Source organism: Falco peregrinus, chromosome 5, assembly GCF_023634155.1.
Source record: "Falco peregrinus isolate bFalPer1 chromosome 5, bFalPer1.pri, whole genome shotgun sequence".
In the NCBI taxonomy this organism is placed as follows: Eukaryota; Metazoa; Chordata; class Aves; order Falconiformes; family Falconidae; genus Falco; species Falco peregrinus.
In genome coordinates, this window is record NC_073725.1 from 92,957,327 (window position 1) to 92,968,478 (window position 11,152).

The window sequence follows — 11,152 nt, forward strand, 5'->3', positions numbered from 1 at the left end:
ATTATTTTTGAAATATGTCAACTTCCATTGGCATAGTATAACATAATGACATTTCCTAGGACACAATCTGCAGACTGAAGCTCCTGTAGTAAACATTGCCCTAATGGTGAAGAAGCAGTTTGTAGTTTTGCATTTTTTTAATCCTTATAGTAAGGGATACTTTTGTATGTGGAATCATTTTTCTGTGGTGTCAGTGATTATTGGGTGCATATGTGTATCAGTACTGAATACTCTAGACTTCCTGTACTTTACCTGAAAGAGCTAATTTTTCTACAATTGTACCTCAGTTCAGCTTGCTCAGGCTACTTGGGGTGTTCCATGTAAGCTTCAGGGCAATCAACTTCTGTCCGTTCATTTGCTGAGAGAATCAGGTGCATCTTACTAAGAAATTTAAGAAGTACTTTGGTGTGGCACTTGGTGCTATGAGAATCTGTAATAGGGCATTGTGTCTCTGAAGTGAAGGTGGGTTTAGTGCAGTTCTGTTGTAATTCCCAACTACAGGAGGCCACGCAACCACGGCAGGGTGGGGAAGTGGTCCCAGCGTGGAGTTGCCCCTTCAGCAAAAGCTGCCATTTCACATCCCCTCATCGCTGCGGGGTCGCATGGGGTGTGCTGCCAGCTGCAGTATCCTTAAGGAAACACTCATGACTGCCAAGCTGGGACTGGTGAAGGTGACAGAAATGGAGTAAAATGGTGAGGTCTGCAGGTGAGTGGTAGAGTATTTTACTCTCCTTTTAGTCTGGGAGGTGAGATGTTGTCTGTCCCTGCAGTCCATGCGTAGTGTTTCTTTGAAGCCTGTGACACAGTCCTTCCTCTGTTATTTTGCCTCCCTTATGCCTTTAAGAGCAGAGGGAAAATCAGAAGCTGAAAACCTGCTGAGCAGAACATTCTCTAAATTGCTATTCCAGTGGCTGTAAAGGAAAGAAAGACCCTAAGGTGCCCTATCGTTGTTTGCTTCCTGCTTGTACAGCTTATTGAATCTGTCAGTTGTATTGTGTGGTGTTTGCGTAGCGTAGGACATTGCTGTTACTGCTTTTCATGGAAAAGCAGAGTAAGAGCAAGAGAGTGAGTATTTAGTAGTGAAGTCAGGTCTTCCAAAATGTGACCTAGGCCATTTATAAAAAATCCGAATAGGCATCGATTCTAAAGATGTCTCCTGACAAGTGGTACAAGTATATTCTAAGGTGGAGGTGTTTGCATAGGTGTAAGTTACTAAAACAGCTGAAGACTGTTAAAAGCAAACTTTAAAGTTTGAGGGATACTTCAAAAAGAAACCCAGACTTGAGGGGGGAAAAAATATAACCGTAGCATTGACTTTCTTTGTGATATGGTTTCTGAGATTTTTCTCAAATAATTAGCAGGATATAAATATATCAGTTCAAAGAAATGTGCAAATCTCTTCTGACAAACATTATTATCTGGAGGCATTCTTTTTATCTGCAGACATTGTTTCTTCTGCATCCATGGTTACTTACTCTCCCAGAAGGGTAAAAAAAAAGACTATCTGTTACTAGGTATCGTCTTTTACCTCTGGCTAAAGCCATGCTGTGGGTGAAATAAGCGTTCCTGCATGATCTATCCGGGGAAACGGTCAATAACTAAACCAGAGTAAAAGTTAATTACCAACCAGTTGGTAATGCCATTAAAAGCATGCCTGGGGTAAGAAAAGGCACATGAGATAGGAAGAAGGTAAGAAGAGAAGGCTTTTCAGTAGGATTGTGTGTGTGAAAGAGAAGACAGTAATTTTTGTATGTAAGAGAAGGCAAAAGATTGTAACTTGGTGATTAAATCTGATATGCTGAAGCCCTGTTTAGTTTAAAAAAAAGAATGACTTTCAGATAAGCTGTTGTTTACTAAAGTTGAGAGGCAACAGTGTCCTGCATGATGCTGCTCAGAGTACATTTACTTCTGAGATTTCTTTACATACGCTCCTCATTAAAGAGAACCACAGGAAATAAGGTCTCAGGAGGGCTTTGACAGCCTTTCTGACCTCCCTTATGGCCAGCCAGAATTTTAACAAGTAGATCTGTGCTTTTAACAGCCATCTGTACCGCACGTAACAGTCTGTGGCCACCTGAGACTGATTAGTCTGAGAGGTAAAAGCAGAGCCCCCAGAACCAGCTGTTTCTCCTCTTTTGTACCCTTTGAATCATGAAAAGTGGTATCACCTGAGTAGGAAAAGTAGTATCACCTGGCTATGATAATGGGCAGGCTTTTCACTGATTAGGTGCTCTCCGGTCAGTAGGTTGGGTGTGTGCTTTATGATCAGAGCTACAGTGAGATGGAGGTAAGCACTGAGCTCCTAGTGGGATGAGCATCCATGCAATGGCAGTGGCTTTGGCTCTGGACAGCTGGCAGCACCTGCTGCTGCCTTGCCCTGCTGGATGCGACGGCTGCAGGCCCCACGTGCTGCCCGCACTGTTGTGATGGCAGCGGTTGTGCTCAGGTGCCTGGGTATGTGCAGTGTGAGGGGGGCACCTGGAGCGGCGGCAGGGGCTGCTTTGGAGAGCTGGGCTGGGGATGCGTGTGGGGAAGCCTGTGCGGTAGGTGGGGGATCAATAATGCAAGGCAAAAGCTAAGCACCATCGGAAATCAGTGACATACACGTTTCACAAGGCCAGTAGAGATTCACAGAAGGAATCTTGACTAGAATGCTGTCAACACAGGTGTGAATATATCGCCATTCCAAGGAATACTGTCATAACCAGACAACTTGTCTGTATCCTTTTATCACCGCAGTTCTTGTGTGTGCAGTTCGTACCAGTCTGCTGATACCTGATAATGGGCAGGCTGCAAACACGTATTTGTTCTTGCTTTTTATATTCGTATTTGGGTTATTGCAGAAGGCGAAGATCATGTCATACGGGTTTCAACATATTCCAGGCAACGTCTTTTTTAAAAACAGCAGTTCTTCGTCTTGCTGAAGGAAGGAGTTTGCGGTATCAGTGACCATTCCCTCTTTTGTCATTTACACTCTTGGCAAAAAAGAATTGATTTATTAGATGTCTGGTATGTGTTGAGTTGTTAACTTTTTCAAATGGTGGTGGTGGTCCGCGCAACGATGCCTTGTAGCATGCAACATAAGTGGTATTTTTTTCTGGAACGACTGCTGGGAGTGTTTGAGAAAACCCTAATTCCTGCTGAAGTATTTTCCCAGTTTCTTTTGCCAGGAATGGCTGTAGCACACAAAGGCAGCTAGCATTGCCTTTTCTTTAAGGGGGTGCCTGCGTGACATTGATTTGCCACCGATGGGGACGTGCAGGAGCTGGCTTTAGGCTGGCCAGCCGGCCCTGCTGCAGCACGGCCATGGTAACAGCGAGCTGGGGCAGGCTGAGCGCCTACATCTCAGCTGGCTTCAGCCATGAAATCCAGAGTAGCCAAGCCAGCTGGTGGAGAATCGGCACAGTATAGATGTGGTGTAAATAACTGTGATGGAAGATCGCACACTGAGATGCCAGCTGCGATCTTGTGGAAAGATTTGTGTGTTTTATGAAATTCAGATAATTTGATTTCCTTTGTATAGCATTTTGGTGCTTCTTGGTGGCTGTTAGCATTTTTGTTTGTACCACATTTACTACTAGAAACAGCTGAAAGGTGGGGATATGGCAGAAATTGGTCTCGGAGATACTTTGCTTGGTTTTAGTTCCTTCCTAATGTGCTTTTTAGTGTGAGTTCAATTTAACTGCTGGGGAAAGATGCCTAGATATTGTTCAGCCTAGGTAAAAATAGCCCCATTCTGTCAGATAGTCTGTATTTTAATAAGCCTTGTGCTAAGAGTATGTGTGTTTCACAGCATAGCAGAGGTGACCTAAGAGACTTGTGGGTAATAATTCATATTCTGTAATAATGAGTTTTCTCTAACCCTCCTTGCTGCTTCCATCTGCCTTAGGTTTTTCACTAAGCAAAAGTTAAGGATTTCATCAATGAGAATTCAAATCCTGCTTGTTGTCATCAAGGACAAACATTTGCTGTGTGGTGAGACACAAGACCTGCCATGGGGATGAAGGTGTGCATGCTGCTCTGGCCCTTCGCAGGGGCTGCCAGGGAACTGAGGCCCTGCTGAAAGTGAACAAAAAGACTGAATTTGATATTACCTGTGGAGGTGGGTCCCCATTCACTCAATAGGCTCAGCAGCCGATGGCAGTCTCAGCTTGATGTACATTGGCAGCCTTCCTGAAAGGTAGATGTCTCATTGCTGCAGCTGCAGTTAGATGAGACACACTGAAATATCAGAGAACACCGTGAAAAATCTGTAAGCTCTGACTGTAGGGTGGTGCTGCTGCTGCAGTTGTGCAAGGTGAAACACAAAGCCCTGGAGGCAGGGGTGCTGGAACAGGCTGTCACTGGTGGCAGCTTTTCAGGAGTTCTCGTGTGAGGGCTGGGTGCTGCCAGAGCCTGAAGGGTGAGGAGGAGACAGAAACCTTGGGAAAACTGGAGCTGTGGTTTGCTTAGGTAGGACTTTCCAGGAGAACTGAAAAACAAGTTCACGCTAGGAGACTGCAGAGAGCCAGCTGGTGCCTGGTCCGCAGAGCTGCGGTGGGCTGCCACCCTGCTTTGGGGATGAGGGGGAGAACTCATTGCAACGCCTGCCTGAAAACCACTGTGGTGTTTTACTAATATTTCGTTCATTTAAAATGTTTTGTAAGAACTGCATTTATATCGGTTGGTTTATAATTTGGACCCTAGCTTTCTAGTTGTGACAAAAAGAAAAATTGAGTATGCAAGGCAACAAGGGTTTTACAATAAAGGGTATTTCCCTAAAATGGCCAGTATGAAGCAAGATACAAATGCAGCTGAGACGTGGCATTAGGAAACCCATCTAACGCTTGTAAGCTGTCAGTAAAGCATTCTTGTCCTTCTTGTCTAGTACAAATTAGTAAAAAGAAGCCATTTTAGTTGCAAGAGACTAATTACATTTTCTGATATGGACAGAAATACCCAACGCAGACAAATAAATGAGTAGGCTATGGTACTGAGAAATACATTTGCCGCAGAGCTTCGCATCTTTTCCTGACTACACAGAGACAATAACTGATAGCCAGCACAGAGTCCTGTAGCAGGGGGTTGTCAACTTAAATATGTCACTTGCCGCAGACGGGCTTTCATTTGGTGTTGCAAGCAGTGCCTCAAGTCTTGGTAATGAACCAAGTGAAAGGCAAAGTTGAGGACTGTATATAGACTATTTTTAAGTAACTGTCAGCAAGGATAAGAATAACCAAGCAGGTTTTGGTCATGTAAAGTACAGCTTTAGGTGTTTCTTCAGGGCTTGAGTACTTCAAAGTTTATATGATCCCCCCCTCCTGCCCAGTTATATCAGTTTGTTGTATTAAAAGGTAGCCTTGATGTTCAGAGACCATAACAGAGGTGAGACTTGTAGAATAAGGTTATATCTTCAGCGCTACCAAATGTGGAATTTGTTGAAACCTTTTTTCCTCTGCTTGCCTTTGATGCCACAAGCTGCATGGTGTGACTGGAGCTGTGGTGGTTTCACTGCAGCAGAATTTGGGGTGACTGTTTGTGTGAGGGTGGTCTTCTGCAGGCTGAAGGTCTGTTTTTCATTGCGATCCATTGCCATTACGTCAGTGTTTGAGTTGAAAAGGCTGTTCTTTTAAGGAGAAATAATTTTTTCTTCTTTTTAATTGAAGGTTGTAGCAAGTGCAATCCTCAAGCTGTGAGTTGAGCTTCGGTGGCAGTGGGTGTGGAGGAGGGTGCGCCTGCATGCCCGGCCCCGCTGGCCCCTCAGCAGATCCAGTGTGGGACGTTGTGATGCATTTGATTTTAGCTGGCTATTTACCTCAATGTTTTTATGACAAACACAAAAGTAGATGTTGCAAGTGTTTCAAACAACAGATTGTTGAGCTCTTTGTGGGTAACAATGTCTACTTGAGTAGGAGTCAGCAAATTCATTATTGAGAGAATTTTTTTTTTATGCCGTGACCATGTGTAGGTCCTATTGTTATGCTTCAGAAGCTAAAATGCATAATCTCAGGAGTCCTTGTGATGTTCTTTTTGGGGTTATGGGTCCCTTTCTATGTTTGTTAAATTATTTTAGTACGGCTAGTCCACAGCTAAGCTCCAGTCTGAGCTTTGGACCGTGTTTCATCCTCTCCTCCCTGGAGAGGCAAATCATAATACATGACTGACTGGCCTTTTTCAGTCTTTGTTTCCTAGTCCTTGGTTTTTCTGTGTCTTATATGGAAACCCACGCTGTGGAATATACAATAAAAATTAATTTTATTTGTGATAATATATTCCTAGTATTCCAAATACCAAGGGAGGGGTTAATAAGCTTGCTTTTCTTCGTTGTTAATGATTCTAAAAAGGTGATGAGATTAGTTATCTTACGAGCACGAGGTAACTTGTTTTTATTAGTTACTGGCAGATGGTGACTCTGTAATGAATGCGGAGGTAGTGACAATTCACAATCACAGTAGTTAAAGAGAGAATTTTTGGTCTCCAGAGGGTGGAAATGGGCCTGCTCGGCATCTGTGAGAGAAGTTTCTGATAACCTTAGGAAATTCTTTTAGCCGTAACACCATTGGGTGATGGAAATTCAGACTGTAAATATGGGGAATGGTTCTTGTGATGTGCGGTATCGAACGCACTGAAGACCAGTAAGGGGAGGAAAGCGTAATTCTTCGCATTAGTGAAATGTGTTACTTTGCAGAAAAGCACATAAACCTGAATGTTTTATCTGTAGCTGTTTCCTTCCTGTGAAGATTAGTGTTGATTGATGTTTATTTGTGTTTCTATATGACTGTTTTTCCTTTGAATTCTGAGTCAAGATCTTTCAGTAGATAATGTCCTGCTTTTCCAGCGGACTTCACAAGTTCAAGTTGTTTTCACGTGCATGTGTAGCCCTAATATTGGGGAAGATACCATCATTTGGAAGAGTGGCCTTGTCTACAGCCTCTCCTTGGTTCGGATATGCTGTGAAGTTGGCGTTCTCACCTGATCTCTGCATCAGTTTAAATGCCTCTGTGGTCCTGTTCCTCCAAGCAGGATAATGTGACTGATGAATTCTCTGTGGTCATGGAAGAACTGGACTAAATGGATCCTAGACTAGTTTCTGGCCAAGAAATCTCCATAATTGTTCTTGAACATTCTTTTGTGGCTTATATTTATGAACAAAAACATTGTTGAGGCTCCATTTAGACAGTACTTAGATACCCATGAGATTTTCCGTGATTTTTTTTTTCCCTCTTGTTGGTAGATTCTCACTAGCTATTTTCCAAACCCTCTTCTCTTTATGTTAGTAGAAGACTCTAGTTCACTACTACTTTGCCATAGCATGAAGAAAGGCATGTATTAGACCTCCTGTGCAGTCTTTCTTGGTTCAGTTGGAAAAGTTAGGATGGAGGTGAACATTTATCTTTCTAGCTTCTCTGTGCTTCACAGAAATTATGTATTCTTTCTTGAGAAAGGAAAATTTTATTTATCAAATATAAAGATAAGTTTCCTTCAGAGTTATAAGAGGAGCTGCTTTGTACAGTGTCTTGAGTGATCTTGAGTGATAAGCAACAGTGTTTTTTTGGGATTTGCAGAAACTCTTCTGGGAGTCAAATATCTGACTCTTTCTGTATAAATAGGGAGAAATCATTTACCTTTTCCCTTCCTCAGCCTATAATAACACATTTCCTACGTAGAGGCACAAAGAGGGTTGGGCTGTGTATTCTGCAATTCCTTGGTCTTGTCTCTATCACTTCCCTTCCATCTCTTCCTGTATCTACCACCTAGGAAAAAAAAATTTCAATGAGCTTGTCCAGACTAGCTCCAGTGCTTCAGAGCTTTCCTCCTCAGCGCATTGAATCTTTCCACCCTCTTCCTCCATCTCGGTTTTGCTGTGGATTTCTCCCTGGGCCAAGGAACACTCTGTAGTCGTACTTCACATGCATTACAGTCATACAATTTTTTTTTTTACAGTCACTTGCTGTAATTAAGGGAGAACACTCCATTTCCTTGAAGAATGGAAAGCTCAAATCCATTTTCAAAACAAATTTTTTCTAATGCTCAATAATACGGTGGCGTTTATGGGGCAGCACTATGCTGTAGCTTGGGAGAGTTATTGTAACTAAATGCTGATTCCACTCCTTCCAGGGATTTTCTCTGTATTGCTGGACAAGACACTGTAAATAGTTTCGTTATCTATAAAAAGATGACACAGCTTTGCATTTATATAGTGCAGTAAGAACTTTTAGAAGAGCAATGTGTGTTGCAAAGCAGCGTCATCGTAATTAAAGAAGAAAGATGATAATCTTGAAAATACCCAGCTAGAAATATTGAGAATAAAACCTTAGTGTGTAGATTCAGGGAAGAGGATTTTTGCTTAGTCTAGTGACTCCATTAGTTTAAAGACCATTTCCATGTACCCAGCAAAGATTATGCCCCCAGAGCAGATGTAGAGTTTGGAGTCCTGCTGAGGTGAATCATCTCTTCAGAGCTTGAGTTTGCCGACAACAAAAAGAAGGAAACAGCTGGAGAAAGCTGAGAGGCTTTTTGGGGTAGGCTTCCTATAGATTATTCTCCTAATTGCTACAGCTGAGCACACAAGAAGAAAGGCAGAGGCAGGGGGAGGTATATTTATGAAAAATGTGTCCTTTATGTTAGCTGATTGTTGGCCTTCTGACTATTGTGCTGTTAGGATTGAAGCTTTGCTTCTGAATGTCATTGTTAAACACCAATAAAAATATTAATTCTTAATAGCAATCTCTCCTTGTATCATTTCACTTTCTCAAGGTGTATGGTGTTCTAATTGCTACTCAATAAGTAGGAAAAAAAATAAATCCAGACCCAGGCTATAAGAGACTTGTTAAAGATTTTTCAGCTTCCATGGCTTTCAGTGCGATTTGGCATTAGTATTTTGTCAAATAGGCCAGAGAGCCCTAACTTGGACTAGTTTGTGCTTGGTGCCCTTAACTCCCAAAAGAAAGAAGGATTAATCAGGTGTGGCTTGTTATCACTGAACACTTAGGAAACAGTAAAAGGCAGAGACTGTCTAGCTGTAGTTTTTAAGGGTACGTGTTGCAAGTAACAGCACGTAACTAGAATTCTCCAGGTCCCATCAGTGGTGTGATTTATTGCTGTTGCATTTATGTCTGACAAAGTTTTCTGCTCTAGGCTCAGCTCCATTTTGTGGATTGCTGCTTCCTCAGTTTTGAAGCCCTCCATCTAATGAGCTAATTGCATTCCAACCAGGTTTGCTACAGGAAAACATGCTCTTGCTAGATACAAGAAAATAGCTCCCAATGAAATCATGAGACATGGGCACCTAACTGTACTTGACAAGCTACCGGTGGTGGTGGGATATGTAAGTGATAGTAGCATTTGTGTGCCCACACTCAGCTGTGGTCTCACCGTTTCCGTGCATGCAGAATTGCCCACCGTTGGTGGTATGAAGCCTCTGGGTGCCTCAGCGGGGTTTAGCCAAAGCAGATGTACCTGCACAGGGTTGGAGCTGGGAGGAGAGCCCGTTGCCCACTTACAGCCGCTAGCAGGACCCTCTGCTGGGGGCTGCCCAGCCCTTCTGACCTCTTGAGCTTGCCCCAACACTTCAGTGTTTCTCCTGGCTGCTTGTGTCATTTGTTCATGTTGTGTGTACCTGGCAGCCTGTGCACTGCGGTGCTGCCAGCTGAACTGCTGGAAATTATAAAAGAGAGAGAAAACAAAGTACTCACACAGAATAATTGTTTTGATGATCTTGGTTTTGTTGTAACTTTAGAAAATGAGTACACAGTTGGAATAAACAGTAGTGACTGTTGGCCTTGTTCTTTGCTACAGATGAACTAAATCCACGTGTTCCTTTAGCATTGCTTCAGTCTGTTTCCACTAACACATCCAGCCTCCTCAAGAGGCACTTCAGTGAGCTCTGGAAATTGTTATTGCCCTCACATGCAGGGAAAGTTTAGATCTATACCAAGAAGAGCAGTTATATAACTGAGTGCATTGGGGTTTTATTCCTTTTGCTTGTAAATCATGAAATCATGTAAATGTATGCTTTTTTAGCATAAGAGGCTACCTAAACTATTGCAGAAAACGAGTAGTATTTTGGGAATCTGAGTACTTGCGGCTTCTCTTCTTACCGGTTACGGAAATTATAATGCCAGAATGGCCTGAAGAACATGATCACTTTTTTTTTTTTATGCGTTCTGTAAAAGGTATTTTGCACATACTTTTGCTGCTGCTGTCTTTACAAGAAACCAGCCTTTAATTCTTTGTCTTCCCTGGGAGAAGATTTCCCTTTTCCTTTAAAGCAGTTGTTGCAGTTTTAAAATTCCAATAGAGGAAAGATCTAGGTGTGCCTTTGTTTTGGTGCTTATTTTTAAAGGCTGCTGTAGCCTCTCCCAGGGTTGAAGTCCTGCTACGTATATGGACCTGAAATTTAAGAGCTGGGAGTATGTGCAGATCCACAAGCGTGAACCGTAACGTAGAGAAAGCTATGTTGCAGTGTATATTGCTTTTGGGGAATGGAGAGCTTTCTGGCCCCCGTCCTGGTCAATCTCTGCCCAGGACTTGTTAGCACAGTTATGTGTTAATAAAAGCAAACTAATGTATTTTTACATTGAAGACAGTTTGCTTGCCTTCTGGCATTGTAATTTAGTACGCTGTCTGCCTTCTGATCAGTTGGCTGTTTCCGCTGTATAGTCCTATCCAGTGTCAGACTGGATGGAAGCTCAACCATTTCACTGCAGAGAACAGCTCTGCTGAGCTGGATGTGATTAGCTCTTCCGAGCTGAGATCCTTCTGATGGCAAATTCTCAGGAGGTCTAAAATCCCGCATAAGAGTTGGCTGCATCTGTGCTCTGTTTAGTAAATGTCAGCTCATTGGTAACTTTGGTGTGCCCACAGACACGCTGCTGCTGGCAAAGAATTGTTCTTATTTCCCCTGTGCTTCCCTGCTGTTTTCATTAGGTTTGTAATGTCATTTTCTTCAGCTAGATGATTAGTGTCTAACTGGTTTTATGTTAATACTTGACTTCAATTCATTTAAAAAACTGATAAGGAACTGTATTTCGCTTTTTGAAATTGTGGAGGTATTCAAAGAGACTTTTGTGCTCATAACAGATTTAATAACCATGTCTAGTTGGGCGAATGCTTGAAAAACTAAGACCTTTAAAAACATCTTCTCTGCATATGCCGAAGATAACATGTCAGG